Source organism: Hemitrygon akajei, chromosome 18, assembly GCF_048418815.1.
Source record: "Hemitrygon akajei chromosome 18, sHemAka1.3, whole genome shotgun sequence".
NCBI classification, from domain to species: domain Eukaryota; kingdom Metazoa; phylum Chordata; class Chondrichthyes; order Myliobatiformes; family Dasyatidae; genus Hemitrygon; species Hemitrygon akajei.
This window is the reverse complement of record NC_133141.1, coordinates 5,519,219-5,546,292: the sequence shown is the minus strand read 5'-3', so window position 1 is coordinate 5,546,292 and position 27,074 is coordinate 5,519,219.

Below are 27,074 nucleotides of genomic sequence, written 5' to 3'. Positions count from 1 at the left end.
GAAAGGTCTCAGCCCGAAATGTTCCTTTCCATAGATGTTGTCTAACCTATTGAGTTCAGAATTTTGTGTGTGTTGTTCTGGATTTACAGCATCTGCAGATTAGCTTTATTTGTCACTTGCACATCGAAACATGAATTTCAAATTTCAAAGTAAAATTTATTATCAGAGTACATACATGTCACCACATACAACCATGAGATTCTTCTTTCTGTGGGCATACATAGCAAATCTATAGAACAGTAACTGTAAACAGGATTTGTAAACTATAATCATCAGGAACTGTAAAGTGTAAACAAACTGTGCAAATGCAGATAATAAATAAATAGTAATAAATAATGAGCATGAAATAACAAAGTAAAAGACTCTGTAAATTAGTGTAGGTATCCCCTTTTTTTCAAGAGCCTAATGGTTGAGAGATAGTAACTGTTCTTGAACCTGGTGGTGTGAGTCCTGAGACACCTGTACCTTCTACCTGATGGCAGCAATGAGAAAAAGGCATGGCCTGGGTGGTGAAGATCTTTGATGATGGATGCTACGTTTCTACAGCAACATTTCATGTAGATGCACTCAATAGTTGGGAAGGCTTTACCCTGATGTACTGGGCCGAATCCACTACCATTTGTAGGATTTTTAGAATACAATGAGTTGTGTCAACACTTAGCATTGTCCGAGGATATGCTGGGGCAGTCTTCAAGAATCACCATGCTTCCAGCACAAACATAGCATGCCCACAATTTATCTACCCTAATCGTACATCTGTAGAATGTGGGAGGAAACCAGGGCACCAGGAGGGAGGCCACGTGGTTACGGGGAGAATGTACCGGACAACGAATGGTGGGAAAGTAATCCTAAAATCAAAGCTTCTAATGATTGCTCCCTAATCTTTCTGGTTCAACATCTTCATTCAATCCTGTGAACAGTCAAATGGATCTCAATCAATGAAGAATATCCTTACTGCCTAATATCAATTTATCTCCCCCATCACCCCAATATCTTTGTGTTCCTCCTGTTTAAGTTCCTTTCTACATTTCAGTGCTAACTAATCCACAACTGGTGACAAAAAATTCGGCAGCCTTGGTTATAATCTCTGGAATTTCTTCCTTAAACCTTGCCACTTTTCTTTTCTGTTGAGCTATTCCTGTTATTCCTGTTTAGGCAATCTTTGCATAATTTGCCTTAATATGTGGTTTAATGTCAAGATTTGGCACCAAAGTAGTGTCAAGACATTACATCCTATGAAGCAGCATAGTTCTTTTAAACATTATCTTTTAGCTGAAACCAAAACATTCTAAAAGCAGAACACACTGCTTTTACAGAACTGGGCTGAGAAGTGGAAAATGGAGTTCAACCCAGATAAGTGTGAAGTGGTTCATTTTGGTAGGTCAAATATGATGGCAGAATACAGTATTAATGGTAAGACTCTTGGCAGTGTGGAGGATCAGAGGGATCTTGGGGTCCGAGTCCATAGGACGCTCAAAGCAGCTGTGCAGGTTGACTCTGTGGTTAAGAAGGCATATGGTGTATTGGCCTTCATCAATCGTGGAATTGAATTTAGGAGCCGAGAGGTAATGTTGCAGAAATATAGGACCCTGGTCAGACCCCACTTGGAGTACTGTGCTCAGTTCTGGTTACCTCACTACAGGAAGGATGTGGAAGCCATAGAAAGGGTGCAGAGGAGATTTACAAGGATGTTGCCTGGATTGGGGAGCATGCCTTATGAGAATAGGTTGAGTGAACTCGGCCTTTTCTCCTTAGAGTGAAGGAGGATGAGAGGTGACCTGATAGAGGTGTATAAGATGATGAGAGGCATTCATCGTGTGGATAGTCAGAGGCTTTTTCCTAGGGCTGAAATGGTTGCCACAAGAGAACACAGATTTAAGGTGCTGGGGAGTAGGTACAGAGGAGATGTCAGGGATAAGTTTTTTACGCAGAGAGGGTTGAGTGCGTGGAACGGGCTGCCGGCAATGGTGGTGGAGATGGATACGCTAGGGTTGCTTAAGAGACTTTTGGATAGGTACATGGAGCTTAGAAAAATAGAGGGCTATGGGTAAGCCTAGTAATTTCTAAGGTCCTTCGTGGGTTGAACTTTGTGGGCCAAAGGGCCTGTATTGTGCTGTAGGCTTTCTATGTTTCTATGTTTCTAACTATTAAAATGAAATGCATACAGCATAGCAGTAAAATTCTTAACTAGGGCATTACATAATTGTTATTGTAAGCAATTACATGATACACATATCACAGCAGATCTCTGGTGTGTACACAAGTGCACAATGCTACTGTCATTTCAGGAGACGTGCTCATGAGCAGACTGCAGATACAAGCCTGACTGTAAATAAACAACTTTTTTTTAATGAAGTATAAACTTGAGTGAACAGAATATGGTTAGAACCAGCAAGATTCCATTATATTATACTTTTTTGTACTTCAACAATTTATGGCATTTTGACAAATTATAATGGTTATCACAGATTGTTTTATATTTCAGGAAGTGCCTCACTAGCAAAATCAGCATTTTGTTAACCATTGCTAATTATTGTTTATAAGCTGATGGTGAACTGCCTTTGATATAATGGTATATTCTGCTCAGCACATTTCAGAGGGCTGTTCAGAGGTAGTCAAACTCAACAAGGGCAGGGCAGACTTCTTTTCCTGAAGCCCATCAGTGAGGTACTTTATTTAGTAATGTATGATTTGTTTTATGGTTATTATTGGTACTTTTTAATTTTAAAATTCCATGATTATTTAATTAATTGTGTTTAAATTCTTCAGCTACTGTACTGGAATTTTAACTTGTCTCTGGATTATAGGTCCAAGGTCCTGGATCAACCAAAGTGCACTGTTCCCTTACTACTGTAGTTACAGATCTCTGAAATTATAATTCTATAATTCAATGACTCTATGAAAATCCCATCCTTAACATTACCATTACAATGATAAACAAAATGGCACTTACAACATTATAAGCCTGAGGTTCTCGATATAAGACCATAAGACCTAGGAGCAGAATTAGGCCATCTGGCTCATTAAGTCTGCTCTGCTACTCAATCATGGCAGATCCTTTTTATTTTCTCCTCCTCAACCCCAGTTCCCAGCCATCTCTCCATAACCTTTGATGCCATGTCCAATCAAGAACCTATCAATCTCTGCCTTAAATACACCCAATGACTGGGCCTCCACAGCTGCACGTGTCAACAAATTCCACAAATTCACCACCCTTTGGCTAAAGAAATTTCTCCGCATCTCTGTTTTGAAAGGTCGGCCCTCTATCCTGAGGCTGTGTTCTCTTGTCCTAGACTCTCCCACCATGGGAAACATCCTTTCCACATCTACTCTGTCTAGGCCTTTCAATATTTGAAAGGTTTCAATGAGATCCCCCCTCATCCTTCTGAATTCCAGCGAGTATAGACCCAGAGCCATCAAACATTCCTTGTATGATAACCCTTTAATTCCTGGAATCATCCTTGTGAACCTCCTCGAGAACATCTTCAATGCCAGCACATCTTTTCCAAGATAAGGGGCCCAAAACTGTTCACAATGCTCAGGGTGAGGTCTCACCAGTGCCTTATAAAGTCTCAGCACCACATCCTTGTTCTTGCATTCTAGACCACTTGAAATGAATGCTAACATGGGATTTGCCTTCCACACCACCGACTCAACCTGCAAGTTAACCTTTAGGTTGTTCTGCACAAGGACTCACAAGTCCCTTTGCATCTCAGATTTTTGGATTTTCTCCCTGTTTAGAAAATAGTCCGCACATTCATTTCGACTACCAAAGTGCATCACCATGCATTTTCCAACATTATATTTCATTTGCCACTTCCTTGCCTATTCTCCTAATCTAAGTCCTTCTGCATCCTACCTGTTTCCTCAACACTACCTGCCCCTCCACCAATCTTCGTATCACCTGCAAACTTAGCAACAAAGCCATCTATTCCATTATCTAAATCATTGATATACAACTTAAAAAGAAGTGGTCCCAACACTGACATCTGTGGACCAACACTAGTCACCATCAGCCAATCAGAAAAAGATTCTTTTATTCCCACTCGCTGCCTCCTGCCAATCAGCCAGTGCTCTAACCATGTTAGTAATTTTCCTGTAATACCATGGGCTCTTAACTTGGTAAGCAGCCTCGTGTGTGGCACCTTGTCAAAGGCCTTCTGAAAGTCCAAATATACAACATCCACTGCATCCCCTTTATCTATCCTACTTGTAATCTCCTCAAAGAATTCCAACAGGTTCATCAGGCAGGATTTTCCCTGAAGGAAAACATGCTGACTTTGTATTATCTTGTCCTGTTGCACAAGAGTAGGTAATACGACCGTTACATCCTGAGTGCAATTAAGCAGCATCTTGATCATCCAGTGGTTATGCTGCTAGTTGCAGGAACAAAAACTGAATAGCAGTTAAGAAGGAGAGAGCTTGAATGAAATAACTTTACGTATATTAGTAATTTGTATAAGATCATAAGTCATTGGAGCAGAATTAGGCTATTCAGCCCATCGAGTCTGTGTCACCATTTCATCAGGGCTGATCCATTTCCCTCTCAACCTCAATCTCCTGCCTTCTCCCTTCATGCCCTGACTAATTAAGAACCTATCTTGTATAAAGCACTAGTCACAAACTCAGGAGGTATTTGAGAAGAACAAATAAAGTACTTCCGAAGTTCAATTTTTACTTAACAAATGCCTCTCAAAAATCTATATTATAATCTCTGGAGTGTTTGCTATTGGTTCAGATATACAAATTGGCCAAGAGAGAATTCATATGCTGTTTTTTTAATAATGCCATATGATACTTCATATTTCCCTGAGAACTGGGTATACTCCTTATCTGAGAGGCTGAAGGAGAGAAACTTAGTCTGCAACAGAATAAGATATAGCATTAACCATTATGAAGAAAAACAAGTCATTCACTCAACTCTAAGTAGATGGTTTAAAATGGTGTTGGTTGAACCTCACTCATCCCATTGTTAATCATAGCTGAGGACTGTCTTGTCAAAAAGAAAGCAAATCATCTGCTGAATCTAATCTATGAAGTGTGTTTTTAAAAATACAAAACCTCACCTCACGCTGTGATATGAAGACATGGAAATATATTTTAAAAATTTTGCAAGCAGTTTTATCCGCAGATAAAGTTGAAATTTCACTGAGTAAATTGAAGTAAAATTCAATTCATTAAGCTTCATTGTATTTGCAGTAGTTTGCTTCTTTGAAAGCTTTACTGCAGGTTGGGTACCCCTTTTCTGAAATGCTTGAGGTCAAAAGTGTTTTGGACTTTGGATTTTTCAGATTTACATCTTGAAGGTACTTTATATGATATTTTATTAATTTTGTGTATGAAACAATATTGAGTACATTGAGCCATCAGAAAGGTAAGCTCAGCCACCTAGGTGACGATCAGTTGCCATCATTTCCAACTCGGAATTTATGTGCTGCCAGTAATCGGTCTTTGTCTTACATCACACATATGTACTGATGCAGCTTTTCAGTGTGTTACATTTTCATGAATGACGATCTCGGCAAACTCATCAATAAATTTCTCTGCTGCTTCATGCTACAGATGCCTTATCATCACAAATATTTAAAAATTAAATGCCATGCCTTTTCTTTAATTTCTGCAACCTTCCTGCTGAATATTCACAATTACCCTCATTTTTCAGTTTATCATGATAGATCTTTCTTTGTTTCATGATCAGCATACCATTAGCTGATATATAGGGTCATGGAGAAGTACAGCACAGAAACAGACCCTTTGGCCTAGCTAGTCCATGCTGAAAACATTTAAATTGCCTATTCCCATCGTCCAGCACTGGGACCATCCATGTACCTATCCAAACTTTTCTCAAATGTTAAAATTGAGCTCGCATACATCACTTGTGCTGGCAACTCATTCCACACTTCCACGACCCTCTGAGTGAAAAAGCTTCCCCTCAGGTTCCCCTTAAACTTTTCACCTTTCACTCTTAACACATGACCTCTTGTTGTAGTCCCACCACATCAAGGGAAAAAGCCTGCTTGCATTTACCCTCTCTATATCCCTCTTAATTTTGTATACCTCTATCAAATCTCCTCTCAGTCTTCTATGTTCTAAGGACACAGTTCTAACCTATTCAATCTTTCCTTATAACCCCAGTCCTCCAGACCCAGCAACATCTTTGTATATTTTCTCTGTAATCTTTCAGCCTTATTTATATCTACCCTGTAGGCAAGTGACCAAAACTGCACACGGTATTCCAAATTAGGCCTCACCAACATCTCACACAACTTCAACATAACATCCCATCTCCTGTACTCAATACATTGATTTATGAAGGCCAATGAGCCAAAAAATTTCTTTACAACCCTATCTACATGTGATGCCAGTTTCAAAGAATTATGTACCTGTATTCCCAAATCCCTTTGTTCTACCACACTCCTCAGTGCCCTGTTATTCACCGTGGTTGGTCAGACCAAAGTGCAAAACCTCGCACTTGTCTGCATTATATTCCATCTGCCATCTTTCAATCTATTTTTCTCCCTGATGCAGATCTCTCTGCAAGCCATGATAGCCTTCCTCACTGTCCACTACACCCCCAATTTTGATGTCATCTGCAAATTTGCTGATAGCGTTAACCACATTACAACCAGATCACCACGAGTCAAAGGCCTCCAGTCAGAGAGCCAACCATTTCCTACCACTCTCTTGCTCCTCCTACAAAGCCAATATCTAATCCATGTTGCTGTCTCATCTTGAATGCCAAGTGACTGAACCTTCTTGACCAACCTTCCATGCCTTGGCTTAAGTCCATGTGGACGACATCCACTGCCTTGCCTTCATTCACTTTCCTGGTAACTTCCTTGAAAAACTCTATAAGATAGGTTAGACATGAGATACCACTCACAAAGCCATGCTGACTATCCTTAATCAGTCCATATTTATCCATATACTTATATATCTGGTCCCTTAGAATACCTTCAATAACTTTCTCACAGTGGATGTCAGACTCAGCAGCCTATAATTTCCTGATTTATGCTTAGAGCCTCTTTTTAAACAGCTGAATAACATTGGCTATCCTCCAATCCACTGGTACCTTTCCTGTTTGTAAGGATAATTTAATTATCTCTGCTAGGGCCCTGGTAATTTCTGCACTTACCTCCCACAGGGAGTGAACACCTTGTCAGGACCCGAAACTAATGGCATTGTTAAATAACTAGTAGTAAGCATTTTGAAATTCTAGTCATTTATAATCTCATTAATCTTCCTTTTACATCTAAAACCACTTTTCAAGATGGTGTGTTGGTAGAGAGCAATAAAACACTTTTTTTGAGTACATTTCACTTCACAATCCAGATATTTACAATTGCCTGAAGCAGACCTACAATCTCCCTATGTGAGGTCTACCAGTAGAAATATTTATTATTTGATATCTTTACCTATTCACTGGATTACAACCAGTTTTGATGCTCCCAAACATTCAGTACCACTGTCCAATTGGGTCCCAACCAAAAACTTGCAATATTAGCTGAAGTGTGGTTTGAGATTGTATTAGGGGAATTTTCCACCCTGAATTAAGGATGAAAGCAGCACCAAAGAAGATAAGGAAATAAGAGCTAGGAGTAGCAGATCACTCGAACCTTCAAATCTCCGCCACCATTCACTGTGTTCATGGCTGATCTTTTCCCTTAGCAACACTCTCCTGCACAAACTCTATGTCCCATGATTTGCCTGGAATCCAAAAATCTATTTATCTTGGACTTGCATATACTCAAAGATGGAGCCATCACTGTTTTCAGGAGAAGAGAATTACAAGGATTCTTTATTCTCTTCTTCCAGACACATAGTCTTCTCCCCTTGCCAGTATTTCTAAGGAATTGCTCCCTTCATGACTCCCTGTTCCATTATTTTATCACACTGACCATTTCCCATCACATGGAACCTTCTCATGATATAACACGCGATGCAACATTCGTCCATTCACCTCTTCCCTTCTCACCATCCTATGGCCTAAGCAGTCTTTTCAGGTGATTCGCCTGCACTTCTTCGAATCTGGTGTGCTAAACTTGGTGTTCACGATGTGGGCTCCTTTACACCAGAGAAACCAACTTCAGATTGGATGATTGTTTTGTAGGGCATCTGTGCTCAGTCTGCAGATGTGACTCTCAGCTTCTGGTTCCCTGCCAATGTAATTCCCCATCACACTCCCAATCTGACCTCTCTGTCAGTGGTTTTCTCTACTTTTACACAGAGGCTTAACACAAGCTCAAAGCAGAAAACTCATCTTTCTCCTGAGCACATTACAACTTTGAATTTTACAAATTTAAGTAACTTCCTTCTTCTTTCTAATTACCTGAAGATTGGATATTTGACTCTGTCATCCTTTATTCTTGTTTCTTTGTGTGTAGTGAGATTACTAAACATAGCAGTCTATATACTCAGGAGCCACAATATTGGGTCCTAAAAAAGTGGCCACTGAGTGTATGTTTATGGTCATCTGCTGCTGTACCCGTTCACTTCAAGGTTAAATGTGTTGTGCATTCAGAGATGCTCTTCTGCACACCACTGTTGTAACAGGTGGCTACTTGAGTTAGTGTCACCTTCCTGTCAGCTTGAACCAGTCTGGCTGTTGTCCTCTGACCTCTCTCATTAACAAGGTGTTTTCACCCACAGAACTTCCGCTCACTGGATGTTTCTTGTTTTTTGCACCATTCTCTGTAAACTTGTGAGGTTAATGTGCATGAAAATCCCAAGACAACAGTAGTTTCTGAATACTCAAACCACCCTCTCTGGCGCCAACTATCATTCTACGGTCAAAGTCACTTAGATCACACTTCTTCCCCATTTTGATGTTTGATCTGAACAACAACTGAACCTCTTGACAACACATGCAAAATGCTGGAGGAACTCAGCAGGCCAGGCAGCATCTATGGAAAAAATTACGGTCGGCGTTTTGGGCCGAAACCCTTTGGCAGGACTGGAGAAAAAAAGATGAGGAGTATATTTAAACAGTGGGGGAGAGGAGAGAAACACAAGGTGATAGCTGAAACTTGAAGGGTGAGGGGTGAAGTAAAGAGCTGGGAAGTTGATTGGTGAAAGAGATACAGCTGAAGAAGGGGGAGCATGATAGTATGAAGGCTGTGGGAGAAAGAAAAGGGTGGAGGAGCACCAGAGGAAGGTGATGGGTGGGCAACAAGATAAGGTGAGAGAGAGAAAATGAGATGGGGAATGGTGAAGGGGTTGGGAAATAGCCATTACCAGAAGTTTGAGATGAGAAATCGATGTTGATCCCATCAGGTTGGAGGCCATTCAGATGGAATATAAGTTGTTGTTCCTTCAACCTGAAAGTGGCCTCATCATGACAGTAGAGGAGGCCATGGATAGACGTGTTGGAATGAGAATGGGAAGTGGAATTAAAATGGGTGTCAACTGGGAGATCCCACTTCCTCTGGTGGATGGAGTGTAGGCACTTGGTGAAATGGTCTCCCAATCTTTGTTGGGTCTCACCAATATACAGGAGGCCAGATCGGGAGCACCAAATACAGTAAATGACCCCAACAGACACACAAGTGAAGTGTTACTTCACCTGGAAGGACTGCTTGATGCCCTGAATGGTAGTGAGGGAAGAGGTGTAGGGACAGGTGTAGCACTTGTTCCACTTGCAAGAATAAGTGCCAGGAGGGAGATCAGTGGGGAGGAATGAATGGACAAGGGAGTTATGTAGATAGCGATCCCTTCAGAAAGCAAAAAGTGGAAGGGGGTGGTTGGAAGTTGTGCTTGTTGGTGGGATCCCACTGGAGATGGCAGAAGTTCCAGAGAATTATGTGCTGGACAGGAAGGCTGGTGGGGTGGTCCTAGATTAAATTCCTTCTGCCATGTTCTTGCCCATTCAGTTACCTTTTCTTCATCCTCTTGGTTTCTCTGCATCTTCTTCACAACCACACTGACACACAATTATTTATCAGAAAACTTGGATGCATTACCTTTGGTCCACTTATTGACATCGTTGACAGTTATGGACAGTTGGTGGCTGTGGTACCACATTAGTCAAACCAGAGTACGACACATTTTTTTCCTTCTTTTGGTTTTCTATCAGTTAACAATTCCTTAATCCACCCCTGAGCATTACCTCCTATTCCACATGATCTAATTTGATTTAATATAGTTGTCACCAGTGTTATGGTGATATTCTACAACATGAAGCCACATTATCTGTGCATTCATCAAGAAATGCAAGTTGAAAGAAAAATTTTGTTGTTTTATTTACATTTTTCATATAACCCTGTAAGAGGCAATGATATTCTATATCTCAAACTTCAGCAAGTTCTGTAAGGGCAACTTTCCATAACCCAAATGGCCATGTTGTGGGTGTTGCCTGTAACCAATTGCGTGGACCTTCTGAAAGTCAAAATATACCACACCCAATGCTTCATCCTTATCTGCTACCTGCATACAAAAACTTCATAAACACACGATGGCTCTTCCTGCACCCCACCCCACACTTGGCTGAATTTTAAAGTGTTCTTAGTCTTTAGATTTCCTGCCCTTTTTTGGCAACTTTATAAACCTTTTCCATTGAGCTTCTATTATCTTTAATCTCTTATTAGCCATGGCTGGACTAATAGTTGAAATTTTCTTTCTGTATTTGTTGCTAACAACATATTACTTAATTAAGTGCTAGCCACTTACAGTTGTTGGCAGCCGTCGATCCCAGGGGATCATGGGTTTGCGCCTCTGGTGGACTATGTCCTCTCCAGGGGCAAGCCTGGGTGGGAAGATTTGAAGAACCTGCTGTTGCCCATGCAGCGGGTTCCCCCTCTCCACATCACTGATGTAGTCCAAGGGAAGGGAAAGCACTGATACAGCTTGGCACCAGTGTCATAGAAACACATAGAAATATAGAAAACTTACAGCACAATATAGGCCCTTCAACCCACAAAACTGTGCTAAACATGTACTTACTTTAGAAATTACCTAGGGTTACCCATGGCCCTCTATTTTTCTAAGCTCCATGTACCTATCCGGGAGCCTTTTAAAAGACCCTATTGTATCCATCTCCACCACCATCACTGGCAGCCCATTCCATGCACTCACCACTCTCTGCGTAAAAAACTTACCCCTGACATCTCCTCTGTACCTACTTCCAAGCACCTTAAAACTGTGTCCTCTCATGTTAGCCATTTCAGCCCTGGGAAAATCGTCTGACTATCCACACGATCAATACCTCTCATCATCTTATACTCCTCTATCAGGTCAGCTCTCATCTTCCGTAGCTCCAAGGAGAAAAGGCCGAGTTCACTCAACCTATTCTCGTAAGGCATGTTCCCCAATCCAGGAAACACCCTTGTAAATCTCCTCTGCACCCTTTCTATGGCTTCCACATCCTTCCTGTAGTGAGGCGACCAGAAATGAGCACAGTACTCTAAGTGGGGTCTGCTCAGGGTTCTATACAGCTGTAACATTACCTCTCGGCTCTTGAACTCAATCCCATGATTGATGAAAGCCAATACACCGTATGCTTTCTTAACCACAGAGTCAACCTGCGCAGCTGCTTTGAGCGTCCTATGGATTCGGACCCCAAGATCCCTTTGATCCTCCACACTGCCAAGAGTCTTACCATTAATACTATACTCTGCCATCATATTTGACCTACCAAAATGAACCACCTCACACTTACCTGGGTTGAACTCTATTTGCCGCAGGGGTTGTCAGCGCAGAGGTTGCCAGAGTGAAGTTGTAAACAACATTAAACTGCCTTAGGGACCCCGGCTCTGGATTTCTTACTCGGGGTTTACTCCCAAAGCCTTTGCCATGGGAAAATCTGGCTGCAAGGCAGCAGAGGTTTGAAATCAGAGATTTCCTTCTCCGAGGCATGCTGTCTGAAGGCTGACGAGCCCCACATGCCCAATAGCCACTTTCAACCTTCATGTAAAACTCTATCATATTACTTTCCCTATTGGACTTTTAGTTATCAGTTTATTAATTCACCGTTTCTCATTACTGGCTTGTTCCCTCATTAGTTGCTCAGTTTCCTGACCTAGAATTCATCGTTGGCACTATTACTGTGAATTTAGTTTGCCTAATCTATGTTTAAATTGAAGTTTCTCATGACTACTGTAGTATTTATTTATTTATTGAGATACAGTATGAAATAGGCCCTTCCAGCCCATCGAGCACGCCACCCAGCTATGCCCCTATTTAATATTAGCCTAATCATGGGACACTTAACTTACCAACTGCTACCTCTTTGGACTGTGGGAAGAAACCGGAGTACCCGGAGGAAACCCACGCGGTCACAGGGAGAATGTACAAACTCCTTACAGGCGGCAGTAGTTATCCATGTCACATGCACCTTTAATTTTCTGATTCATTCCTTGCCTTACATTTTTGCTACTGTTGGGCTTGTACACAAATTTCACTGCTCTTTTCCGTGTTTTTTTTCCAGCTCCATCCAAATTGACCTACTTCCTAATTTTCTGAAATAACATTCTTTCTCTCTACTGCCTTTATTCTTTTTTTCATCAGGATCACCACTCCTTCTGTAGCAACACACAAAGGAGCTGGGGGACTTAGCGGGTAAGGGCAGGATCCACAGAGGGAAATGGTCATTTGCTGTTTCAGGGAGAGACCCTTCACTTGGACTGAATATAGGTTCTTGACCTGAAACGTCAACTGTCCATTTCCCTCCAGAGATGCGGCCTTCACACGTTAAGTCATTCCAGCTCCTTTATGTGTTGCTCCAGAATTCCTGCATCTCTAGTCTCTTGTATCATTACTCCTTTTCCACATTGCCCACCTCTTCTAAAAATTAAATAATTGGTCATAATTAGGTCCCAAGCTTGATTATTTACATAACCGCATTTCTATGAAAATTCACCATGAAATCACTCGATTGTTGTAAAAGAATCATCTTATTCATTGATGACTTTGGGGCATTTTTACTACTTTGACCCACACCAATATGCTACTTTCACTGGAGTGTACCCTCTGAAATCGTATAGCTAAAAGCACTGTTGAAAGTTATAACTCAGTGTGTGAGGTTACTGCCATGTTAGTTGCTGCAGCCCTCTCCAAAGTTCAAAGTAAAATTTAATATCAGAGTACATACATGTCACCACATACAACCCTGAGATGCTTTTTTCTGTGGGCATACTTAGCAAATCTATAGAACAGTAACTGTAAACAAGATCAATGGACAACAAACTGTAAATGCAGATACAAATAAATAGTAATAAATAACAAGCATGAAATAACGAGAATAAAGAGTCCTTAAATGAGTGTAGCTATCCTCTTTTGTTCAAGGGCTTGATGGTTGAGGGGTAGTGACTGTTCTTAAACCTGCTGGTGCAGTCCTGAGACACCTGTACCTTCTACCTGATGGCAGCTGTGAGAAAAGACCATGGCTTGGGTGGTGAGGATCTTTGATGATGGATTCTGCTTTTCTATGGCAACGTTTCATGTAGATGTGATCAATCAATGGGAGGGTTTTACCCGTGATGTGCTGGGCTGAATCCACTACCTTTTGTTGGACACAGAGCCACAGAGGTTGAAATTGTAGCATATACTGTACATGGCTGGTGTCTGTGCCCTGATCACATTGACTATTTTCACTGATGAATCTTATGGCTGTGGATGTTAAGCACTTAAAGATATAGCCTTATTTACTAAAGGCACAAATTGACATATTTATGGATGAAAATACTCAAGAATTACAGTACAATTAATCAAGTATCACAAAATGATTCTAGAACAGAGGGAAGCCATTAAGACCAACAAGTTTCTACCAGCTGTATGTAAAAGCAGATCAATTTACCTCGTTGCTCAAGGTTCAGTCATGGAGATGTTTGCGACTAGGGTTTGGGCAGTTGTTGTAGGTGAGCAAGGCATGGAGGTGGATGCCTGTGGATAGTTAGAGGGTTTAGTAGTTTGAGCATTAGGGCAAAGATTGCTTCATGGGTATTGGTAGCAGGCTCTGTAAAGTGGTCAGGCCAAAGGTCAGCTCAGGAACTGATACTGGATTTATAATGACGGTTGGGTTCAGAGGTTAGATAGGGCAAAAAGATTATCTTGAAGGAGAGTTTTTAAGTAATGATGACAAGCAGAGGTCTGTGGGATTCATGGCCCAGAAGTGGGTTTGGAAGCCCAAGGAAGATACAGACATTGACTTAAGGTGAACCTACCCAAGGCAGTTTCGCAGAGGTTGACTTCTTGGCCTGGAATCCAGACGGAATAGCTCTTTTAATAAGTCCCTGATCTTTGTTTACAATTGATTTCTCATTGAAATTGAATACATATCATACAAATCACATATCTAATGCCCATGAAAAAAATCTTTCAGGACTCTTATTTTTGAGTGTAAATAGACTTCCTCTCTGAATCAGAGATTTGTGGATATGTAGGGCCTTCTAAGGATTTGTGACTACACTATCATGTTGTATTTTAGGAATGTTGCAATGCTGGAGTTGCCATCTTATGTGTGAAACATCTGTTCAGATGGACAGAAAAACATCTCAAGAGACTATGAAAGTTCTTCCCAGTGACCCAGACAACATGCTACCAATATCATTAAAACAGTGTTTATCTGCTACATCATTATTTATGATAGCCTCTCCAGGCAAGTATGTTGTCCTGAAGAAAGATCTCGGCCCTAAACATCGACTGCTTATTTGTTTCCATAGATGCTACCTGATCTGCTGAGTTCCTCCAGCATTTTGCGTGTGTTCTTACAGATTTTCTTGTGTTTATAAGTATGTTGTCTTGTTTCCTAATTAATTATTGTGCTTCCAAAAGTATTTTATTGGCTGGAAAATAAACTGAGACTTGCTGAAAGAGAAGAAAGTTCAAGAAATCAGCACTGGAATTAAATCATACCATCTTATTTTAATAAAAATACCTTTTCATTTAAACTAACCAATGTGCGGAAGTCACTATAGAAGCTATTACAGCATCCAATAAGTTGTTTTGAATGACACATTTCCCTTCACTGGTTGCCAGTTTTTGTTGGCATTTATGCTGGGAAGTGAAACTCAGTTTGTTCATAAGAGGAACCTGCTGCCAGAGAGACTGCAAAGCCCATGAAGCACCAGAACAGTTCAAAGAGTCAGGTTCACCTGGGCAGAAGCTGGTATTTTCATTTTTTTCCTGTATACAGCACAGGATTATTACATTTCAACTACTAAACAGATTGTGGGTCAGAGTTTGTTTTTAATAGCTGGACAGCATTCAGGAAATAGTTTTTGATCTAAGTGGAGCAAAATGCGGAACTGTGTAACCTTAAACTCACAGCTGCAACAGCACAACATGATTAATCACTGAAATTTCCTCTCACCCACACACTATGCTCTTGCGGCTTCTCAGAGAAATGTTGTTGAATCACTCCTCTGAAATGATGATCCCAAGAGACATACAGTATGTGTTTTGGACAATTTATTTTTGTTGAGTTCTCAGTTATATGTTTTCTGAGATTTCACTTTTTTCTCTCCGTTGTGCATTTTGTACTGTAGAGGTAACATCTGTTACCTCTGCAGTACAAAATGCACAACGGATTACCTCTGGAGTATTTCACTGGTATTAGCCTTAAGCATTCCTAGGCCAAGTATGGCACACACAGCCCCTCATACATGTTGGACCAACAATAAATGTATCTCAGTCTAAGCACTTGTTCATTTGTATGACGTGGGCAACCACGATCTATCCATGACCATGATTGTTCTTGGCAAATTGTTCTACAGAAGTGGTTTACCATTGCCTTCTTCTGGACAGTGTCTTTACAAGACGGTGACCCCAGCCATTATCAACACTCTTCAGAGATTGTCTGCCTGGTGTCAGCGGTCGCATAACCAGGACTTGTGATGTGTACCAGCTACTCATGCGACCATCCACCATCTGCCTCCACGGCTTCGCATGACCAGATCAGGGGGAGGGGGGAGGGGTGGCTAAGCAGATGCTACACCTTGCCCAAAGATGACCTGCAGGCTCGCGGATGGAAGGAGCACCTTACACCTCCTTTGGGAGAGACATACCTCCATCCTGCCACCCACATTCTAAGCGTTAAAGAGGCATAAACACAAGAAATTCTGCAGATACTTGAAATCCAGAGAAACTCACACAAAATGCTGGAGGAACTCAGCAGGTAAGGCAGCATCTATGGAGAGAAATTAGCAGTTGACATTTCAGGTCAAGACCCCTCATCAGGGATACAGGAGGAATACCTCATTAGCGAAGCACTGTTTATTGCACAAGTACTTTTTCCCCAGATCCAACCTGCAGCTGTGATACCAAGGCTGCGTATGGGGGTGGGGAGATGAAGCTGTTCTTCAGACATTGAGTGTGTGTCTTCTAGATCCTGCACCTCATTTTTGATGGCAGGGTTGAGAAGAGGACATGTCCTGTGTGATGAGGGTCCTTGATGATGGATGCCACCTTTCTGAGGCATCACCTTCTGAAGGTGTCCTTGATGATGGGGAGCTGGTGCCCATGATGGGGCTGGCAGAGTTTACAACTCTCTGCAGCTTTTTCTGATCCTGAGCAGTGACCCCTCCATACCAGACGGTGATGCCACCAGTTGGAATCCGCTTCACGGTACATCTTAGAAATGCGCGGAAGTCTTTGGTGACAGACCAAGCCTTCTTGAACTCCCCGACTGTGATGAAGTGCTTTGAGAGGTTGGTCATGGCCAGAATCAACTCCTGCCTAAGCAAGGATCTGGACCCAGTGTAATGTACCTAAACCACAATAGGTCTATCATGGTTACAATCTCATTGGATATCCACTTGGCCTTGGATCACCTGGACAATACTAATATCTGTGTCATGCTGGCGTTTATTGGCTACAGCTCAGCATTCAACACAATCATACCCTCAGTTCTAATCAACCAGCATCAAAACCTGGGCCACTCTACCTCCCTCTGCACTTGGATCCTTGACTTCCTCACCAGGAGTCTGTGCGGATCAGAAATAACATCTCCTTCCTGACAATCAACACTGGTGTACTCAGGATTGTGTGCTTAGCCCACAGTTCTATTCTCCCTACATCCATGTCTGTTTGGCTAAGCACAGTTCAAATGCCATCTTTAGATTTGCCAATGACACAACTAATGTTGGCAGAATTTCGTATGATGATGTGGAGGCGTACAGGGGTGAGGTAGATCAGCTGCTTGAATGATGTCGCAACAATAACCTTCCACTCATCGTCAGTAAGATCATGGAATTGATTGTGGGCTTCAGGAAGGGGAAGTTGAGGGAACACACACTAGCCCTCCGTGAAATCGGTAGTGGAAAGGGTGAGCAGTTTCAAGTTTCTGGCTGTCAGCATCTCTGACGATCTATCCTGTGCCCAAAATATTGATGCAGTTACAAAGAAGGCACGACCTAAGCTATAATTCATCTGGAGACTCCTTTAATGCTGTACTGGAGTCTCAGGCCAGATTATATACAGTATTCACTTTTACAGAACTTACACTCAGAGTTTTCAGGTTCAGAGTTTGTCATCAGCTCAGCTAATATCTCACTTAACAAAAGGGAACATTAATTAAAAATTGTTTTCTTTGGTTGTAAAGCACATGGTCCTGTGTTCCAGCTCCATGGTGAAGTAACATGCAGGATGTGTGGAGTAACTTATGGGAAAACTAAACAGCTCTAAAGCTCTGCCAGCTTCAATCAGGACTCTGACATACTGACAATACACACTCAAAAGTCACTTTATTAGCGACTCCTGTACACTTGCTCATTAATACAGATATATAATTAGCCAATCACGTGGTAGCAACTCAATGCATAAAAGCATGTAGACACATTCAATAGGATGAGTTGTTGTTCAGACTAAACATCAGAATGGGGAAGACATGTGATCTGAGTGACATTGACTGTGGAATGGTTGTTGGTGCCAGAGAGGGTGGTTTGAGTATCTCAGAAATTGCTGATGTCTTGGGATTTTCACGCACAACAGCTTCTAGAGTTCACAGAGAATGGTGCGAAAAACAAAAAAAAACTCAGTGAGTGGCATTTCTAGGTGAAAACACCTTATTAATGAAAGAGGATAGAGAATAGCCAGATTGGTTCAAGTTGACAGGAAGGTGACAGTAGCTCATGTAACTAGGCATTACAACTGTGGTGCGCAGAAGAGCATCTCTGAATGCACAACACGTCAAACCTTGAAGTGGATGGGCTGCAGCAGCAGAAGACCACGAACATAAGCTCAGTGGCCAATTTATTAGGTACAGGAGTTATGCAATATTATTTTCCCCTTTTAAAGACATGAGTGAAACAACAATTATAAATTTAACAAGGGTTCACTATTTTTCTATGTTTATTCCTATTGTTTATTTTGGTCTTGGAAGTTTAATAGCTGTTACTGATATAGTATTCACTTCTGGATTCTTGATTAATGACTGCCAATGATACTCCAATTACTTGACATCCTTTGGGACTATATTCAGTCACAAAACCTTTCTATTTTTTTCTCTTGTGTATCCTCCAAGAGGACCATAACTTTTCTGTGTTGTGGAGGCTGGCATGCCTCAATGACCCGGAGAGTTATGCTGGCTGGAGTCAGGGCTTTATGCTTGGCTCTGGGTAGGGCCAGCCATGCCAATCAGGCCAAAGAGTAGAGGCCAGACAAGAATAATCCAGGTTCATGGATTCAGCTAGGAGCTAACAACTTTGACTAGTCAAACAAAACCGTTATGGAAACAGCAATGAAGATTCCTTCTATATCTGTGTGTGATGGTATTCCTCGGTCTCCACCTGAGAGTTGTGTGGCTGAGATGAAACTACTGACATGATGAAAAAAGCCCTGAACACTGTCAAGACCAAGGCCAAAATTGGCCAAGCACAGACAGAGATGGAGGACTTTCTTTGCTGCCCTAAATGGCCATAACAGAGAGTAAGTAAGTAATCTTGAACTTAGATGAAGTGCTTTACATGAACCTTTCTAAATCTCTCACCTGTTCTTATGATGTAATTCTGGAAAACATGCATCTTCTCAATCTGAAAACCAAGAAAGCAGCAACTAATGGATATCTGAAAACTTATTCCAATCCTGTGAACTGCACCCAGTGCTTAATCCTTATTGTCTCCTCTATGCTGAATTTATCCTGCAGCTCTATACGTCACAACTTTCACATTCCTTCTTCTATGTTATAGAGTCATAGAACATTTCAGCTTGGATGCAAGTCCTTTGGCCCTACAAGTTCATGCCAACTACAGTGCTCATTCAGCTCGTCCCAATTTCCAGCATTCAGCTCATACCTCTCTAAGCCCCATCATTTCATATACCTATCCAAATGCTTTTTAAATGATACAATTGTATCCACCTCAGCCATGTCATCTGCCAGCTCATTCCTTATAGTCGCCACCCTGTGCATGAAAAAGTTACCCCTCAGATCTCTTTTAAATCTTTCCCCTCACCCTAAATCTATGTTACACACACAAAATGCTGGTGGAATGCAGCAGGCCAGGCAGCATCTATAGGAAGAAGTATAGTCGACGTTTCGGGCCGAGACCCTTCGTCAGGACTAATCTATGGTCCCTAGTTTTGGTCTCCCCTGCCCCTGGGGAAAAGCTGGTTGCCATCCATCTTAGCTATGTCTCTCATAATTTTAAACATTTCTATATTATGAGTGATAAAGACCTAGCTTGGCTAAGCTCTCACCTTAACTCTGGCCCTCTGGTTCTGGCAACATTCTCATTAATCTTTGCTGCATTCTTTCCAGTAATAGGATGACCAAAGCTGTACATAATATTCCAATCCCAAGAGTACACTACCACTCATAATGTAAGTCCTATGCTAGTTTGTCTTTCCAAAATGTATCACCTCAGACTTATCTGCTAATCCTTAGCCCATTTCCCTAACTGATCAAGATCCCCCTGCAACCTTCTTCATTATCAACAGCCATCCTAATTATGTCATCCACAAACTTGATGATCAAGCCTTGTGTATTTGCATTCAAGTCATTTATATAAATAATAAATCACAAGAGTCCATACGCTGACCCCTGTGGCTCACCACTAGTCATCGGCTTCTGTTCCGAGAAACAACTTTTGATTACCACCCTCTACTTCCTACTTCTGAGACAATTTTGAATCTACTTAACAAGCTCCATGGGAGTTAACCTTCCAGAACAACCTACCATGTGGGCCCTTGTTGAAGGCCTTACTGAAGTCCAGATAGGCAACATCTACTACCCAACCCTCATCTACCTTTTTTGGGTACCTCTTCAAAAGACTCTAAAAGTTTTGTCAAGCATGACTTTCCATTTACTAGGCCATACTGACTGCTCCTAATCAGCCTCTGTCAACAAAATACTGTTAGATCCCCCAAAATTCCCTTCAGTAACTTCTCACTACTGATACCAAGCTGACCGACTTGTCTTTGCTACCTTTCCTAAACAAAGGAACAACATTAGGCATCGTCCAATCTATGGGAACTTCACCAGTGGCTAATGATGAAGCAAGCATCTCTGCAATTTGTTCTCTAGTTTTCCACAAATCCAAGTGTCAGCTCTGGGGATCAATCCACTGTAAAGCTACAGAGCCTATAAAAAGTATTCACACCCCTCAGACACTTCCATGTTTTATTGTTCTACAGCATTGATTCACAGTTACAAGCTTCAGTGGCTGAGATGGGAGAGACTGTGCATACAACAACTGTTGCTCAGGTGCTTCACCAGTCACAGCTTTATTGGAGAGTGGCAAAAAGAAAGCCACTGTTGAAAAAAAAACTCACACCAAATCTCAGCTAGAGTTTGCCAGAAGGCATGTGGGAGACTCTGAAGTCAGCTGGAAGAAGGCTCTATGGTCAGATGAAACCAAAATTGAACTTTTTGGCCATCAAACTAAACGCTATGTTTGGTATAAGCCACGCACCACACATCATCAAAAACACACCATCCCTACCGTGAAGCATGGTGGTGGCTGCATCATGCTGTGGGGATGGTTCACTGCAGCAGGCCCTGGAAGGCTTGTGAAGGGAGAGGGTAAAATGAATGTAGCAAAATACAAGGAAATCCTGATGTAGTCTGCAGTGGAACAGCAACTTGGGAGAAGATTTGTTTCCAACAAGACAATGACCCCAAGCATAATACCAAAGCTGCACAGGAATGGCTTAAAAACATCAAAGTTAATGTCCTGGAGTGGCCAAGTCAGAGTCCAGACCTCTATCTATTGAGAATTTGTGGCTAGACTTGAAAATGGCTGTTCCCTCATGATCCCTATGGAATCTGACAGAGCTGGAGCAGTTTTGTTCAGAAGAATGGGGAAAAATTGCAGTGTGCAAAGCTAATAGAGACCTTCCACACAGACTCAAGGCTATAATTGCTGCCAAAGGTGAATCTACTAAATACTGACTTGAAGGGAGTAAATACTCCTGCAATCAATTATCTTTGGTTTTATATTTGCAATTAATTTACAAACGTTTGTAGATCATTTTGTAGAGATCTGTTTTCACTTTGACACGGAAGAATCTTTTTCTGTTGATCAGTGTCAAAAAAGCCAAATGAAATCCTCTGTGATTCAATGTTGTCAAACAATAAAACGTGAAAACTTTCAAGGGAGATGAATACTCTACTTGCTCCCTCACTGCAACTTCAGTTTCTAGCTGTCTTGTTCCTAAGAGGAGGTCCAGTATTGCACCCTCCGAAGCAGGACCCTCTATATAATGAGACAGGACTCTTTCCTGGACACTTTTAACAAATGTCATGCTGTCCAGGCCCTTAACACTCTGGGTAGCCCTACCAATACCAGGAAAATTAAAAATCACCCAGTAATCAAATCCTATTAATCTTACAACTATGAACAATTTCTCTACACACCTGCTCCTTAAGTTCCCACTGACTGTTGGGAGCCCTTCTAGACTAATACTGCCCTTGATGTTTCTAAGTTCTACCCATATAGCCTCATTAGACAATTCGCCAGGAACGAAATCTCTAAATATTGCTGTTATGTATTTCCTTATCAAAAAAACAAAACCTTCTCCTCACTTACCTGTATCTCTGTCACATCTGTTGTATCTGCATCCTGGAATACTGAGCTGCCAGTCCTGCCCTTGTCTCAGCCATGTTACTGTTAAGGCTATAACATTTCAGTCCTCAGAGCCAATATGTGCTCTAAGTTCATCCACCTTGATGATATTCCTCATGCATTGAAATAAATACAGGTTAACTGAGTATTCCTTTCTCAACCTTTACAGTGCAACCTGCTATCCTGATTACTAAATTTACTCTCACCAGTTATTGCCTTATCCCATGGCTTGCTCCTCTTCGAGATCTCACTTTCAGCCAATCTAATTTAGATCCTTTTTTGCTCTCACTCTCTACCTCCTTACTTATGGCTTGTATGAACAAGGGACAAGGTTTCATCTTCTTAACTGTCCCCACTAATACATTGAGGAAGATGATCTCATTTTTGAACTTACCCCGGGGCAACCTTGGCCTCTCCAAATTAGAGATGCTCCTACACTGGTATCGGTTTCACCCCTGACATTAACTGCACTTTGATACTAACTTGTTTTCTCTCCTACTCAGTTCTGATGAAGGGTCTTCAACCCAAGTTTTTAACTATGCCACTTTCTCCGCATGTGCTGCCTGTCCCATTGAATATTTTCCACATTTTCTGCTTTTATATCTGAGCATCGTTCTGTTTTCTGTTTGTTAATGTATGCAACACATTGACAGTGGACTTTCCTGTTGGGTAGCAGATAGTGTAATCGCTTTATAGTGCCAGCAATCACCAACTCCTGTAAGGAGTTTTGTTTTCCCTGTGACTGTGTAAGTTTCCTCCCACATTCCAAAGATGTACAGTTAGGGTCAGTGAGTTGTGGACATGCTATGTTGGCTCTGGCAGCGTTTTGACACCTGCGGGCTGTCCTTGAATGTGGCAATTGATCCAAAATAAAACTGCAGGTTTCGAAGTTTCAATGTACATGTAACAAATAAACCTAATCTTTAGTTTTGACCATTGCCTATAAATCACCTTATAATCGTCCCAACTCTGCAAGTGGAGGCAACACAAGCAAGATGTGACATGCAATACGCTGACCTGCAGAGGTCCTATGGCTTGTATTTCTCCTTTCCCCACTGATTGGCTCATCCTTTTTCAAAGGTTGGTGCAGTAATATCAATACTGACAGGAGAATATTATGATTTGGACCATGCCAACAAACAATTAAATTGGATTGAATTGACTTTATTTCTTACATCCTTCACATACACGAGGAGTAAAAATCTTTACATTACGTCTCCATCTAAATGTGTGTAACCCTCAGGTTTGGCCAGCACGTGTTTGTCTAGGGGAAAACAACTTCTGGCCCCGCCAAACTGAGAGATCTCGTTCGTGTGGATGCTGTGTGATGTGTTGCCTGGTTACAAATCTGTACCGCGAAATATCCGACAGTACACCATATGCAATTAAATGATTGAACTTTATAAATCTTAATCTGGATAGAAGGTTAGTAAAGAAAATAGAAAGTAAAAGGGCCCATTTTAAGGAAAAAGTCTATTGCACATCGTTGGAGCTCACTGTTCATTCATTTGTTCCCGTCGACCTCCAAGCGTAGCCGGCCCTCGGACCCTCACTCCTCAGTCCACTCCGTCCGGTGGTCTTCCGACTCTCTCCATTCGCGTCCTCTCTCTCCATCGCTCTCTGATAAAAGACCATGAAAAAACCGGCCCCCAAATACACAAGAAAGAACAACATTTCTCCCATGGGATAACATACATTCCGAAGCCCCATTATCTCTGGTCATAATCCAAACATTGCTGCTACAGAGAAACCATTACCTTAACAGTGGAACACTACATAGAAGCCATTACATTAGCCTTAGCAGTGAAACCTTACAGCGTGTTACATGTGCAACGTGCAATCATAGTAATTTATAATAAACAGAACAGTCAATGTAACATAGAGTACACTCAAATCAGTCTGATGGCCTGGTGGAAGAAGCTGTCCTGGAGCCTGTTATCCTGGCTTTTATGCTGCGGTACTGCTTCCCGGATGGTAGCAGCTGGAATAGATTGTGGTTGGGGTGACTTGGGTCCCCAATGATCCAATGGGCCCTTTTTACACACCCTATCCTTGTAAATGTCCTGAATCATGGGAAGTTCACAACTACAGATGCGCTGGGCTGTCCGTACCACTCTCTGCAGAATTCTGCGATTAAGGGAGGTACAATTCCCATACCAGGCAGTGATGCAGCCAGTCAGGATGCTCTCAATTGTGCCCCTGTAGAAAGTTCTTAGGATTTGGGGGCCCATACCAAACTTGCTCAACCCTCTGAGGTGAAAGAGGTGCTGTTGTGCCTTTTTCACCACACAGCTGGTGTGTACAGACCACATAAGGTCCTCGGTGATGTGGATGCCAAGGAACTTGAAGCTGTTCACCCTCTCAACCCCAGATCCATTGATGTCAATGGGGGTTAGCCTGTCTCCATTCCTCCTGTAATCCACAACCAGTTTCTTTATTTTTGTGACATTGAGGGAGAGGTTGTTTTCTTGACACCACTGTGTCAGAGAGATGACTTCTTCCCTGTAGACCACCTCATTATTGTTTGAGATAAGGCCAATCAATGTGGTGTCGCCAGCAAATTTAATTAACAAATTGGAGCTGTGGATGATGATACAGTCATGGGTATACAGGAAGTAAAGGAAGCGACTCAGTACGCAGTCCTGAGGGACTCCTGTATTCAGAGGAATGGTCATGAGGAACCCCACTTTTACCACCTGCCAACGAACTGACAGGAAGTCCAGGATCCAACTGCACAAGGCAGGGTCAAGGCTGAGGTCTCTGAGCTTCTTGTCAAGCCTAGAGGGAACTATGGTGTTGAATGCTGAACTGTGGTCCAAGAACAGCATTCTCACATAAGCATCCTTCTTCTCCAGGTGTGTAAGGACGGTATGTAGAGCAGTGTAGTATAGTATAGTGTAGTGATAGTATAGTATAGTGTATACCATGCTATACACTATGCTATATGCTATGCTATAAACTTAGCTGAGGCAGCATGTTGTGTCCTTGAGCAAGGCACTTAACCACACATTGCTCTGTGATGACACCGGTGCCAAGCTGTATGGGTCCTAATGCCCTTCCCTTGGACAACATTGGTGGCGTGGAGAGGGGAGACTTGCAGCTTGAGCAACTGCCGGTCTTCCATAAAAAATCCTTGTCTAGGATTGCGCCCTGGAAACCTTCCAGGGCGCAAGTCCATGGTCTATCGAGACTAACGGAGGCCTACACATAGTAAAGTATCATGATATTCTTGAGTTATCTACTCTTGACAATAACTTCAATTGTTCCCTTGCTGACAATTTAAAATGTTTATACATCCAAGCTCAGGCATACTTCTTCCTGCACAATTAGTTGGGGTGAGATTCATTTATTCTTCTGGAGATGAACATTATGCTTGTGATGTTTATTGAATAATTCCTCAGGTATTCGGAAAGTTTCTGTCTCTGGCAGTTCTGGTCAAAGCGTTGTGTCTGCTGGGCCTTACCTGGGTTTTTGGATACTCCCTGACCTCTTGTGTCCAGAATCAGGCTTGTATGTGGGTTCTCGGCTCAGCTTTGTCCCTACTGCTCATGCCTGGTGCTCCAGTTGGTCTCTCCAGCCTAGACCTATGATGGTTCCCCTTCCCCACCGTGCCATTCAATGCTTGAGAAAGGGTCATTCCAGAGTGTCCAGGCCTGGAATGATTCCTGGTATCTAGACTGGAAGTTGTTGTTTAGACCCTGGCTGGTGGTCTGCTGCCCAGGAATAGATTCATGCCTCAGATCTATTCTGTTTCCTGGTGTCAGACGAAAAAATAAATCCTACATACTAAAAATGCATTAAAATCCTTAAAATGACCAATAATGAATAAACAGTTCCACTTTAGTAAATGCCTTACCCCTGGCAATTTGACATACAGACCTGTGACATAGCAGAGGGATTTGTTCATTAATGGTGGCTTCTTTGATGGTTACCTTAGAATTCCTGCTGCACTTTGTCTTCTCCACAATAATAGGTGTCACTCATTCAGTCACTGGATTTTGACCAATGAAAATTATTGTTTGAGTTTTCTTGATTTCTTCCTTGCAGTGCAGCTTGGATACAGTCACAGCTTGCAGTAAACAGGGTTAACACTGCTGCACACAAAATGCTGGAGCAACTCAGTAGGTCACCTCATTATAGGAAGGATGTGGAAGCTATGGAGAGGATGCAGAAGAGACTTACCAGGGTGTTGCCTGGAATGGAAAACAAGTCTTATGAGGCAAGGTTAGCAGAGCTGGGACTTTTCTCTTTGGAGCATAGAAGGATGAGAGGGGGCTTGATAGAGGACTACAAGATTATGAGAGGCATAGATAGGGTGGATAGTCAGTACCTGTTTCCCAGGGCACCAATAGCAAACACCAGAGGGCATATGTAGAAAGTTAAGGGAGGGAAATTTAGGGGAGACATCAGGGGTAAGTTTATTACACAGAGGGTTGTGAGTGCCTGGAATGACTTGCCAGGGATGGTGGTGGAGGCTGAAACATTAGGGGTATTTAAGAGCCTCTTGGACAGGCACATGGATGAAAGAAAAATAGAGGGTTATAGGGTAGCGTGGGTTTAATTACTTTTTTAAAAAAGGAATATATGGGTCGGCATAACATTGAGAGCTGAAGGGCCTGTACTGTGTCGTAGTATTCTAGTGTCCAGTGTCTAGGACATGCAGCATCTATGCAAATGAATGAACAGTCGATGTTTCAGCCCAAAACCCTTCTTCAGGACTGGAAAGGAAGGGGGAAGACGCCAGAATAAAAACTAGGACAGGGGAAGCAGGACAAATTAGAAGTTGATAGGTGAGTCCAGGTGGGCACAACCCCACCCTTTTTCCCCTCCCTCACCCTCCCACTCTTGTCTCTGCCTTTCTTCCTTCCAGCCCCGAAATGCTGACCACCAACCCATCTTTACAGATGTTGCCTAACCCACCAAGCTCCTTCAGCACTCCGTGTGTGCAGGTCCAGACACCCAGCACCTCCAGACTTTCTAGTGCTTACAACGGAAATACATAATTAATTGGTGCCTGCTGTTATCCAAACTTGATTTTCCAAAAGCCAGCTCCTTATGGCAAGGATTGACCAAGGTGTTTGC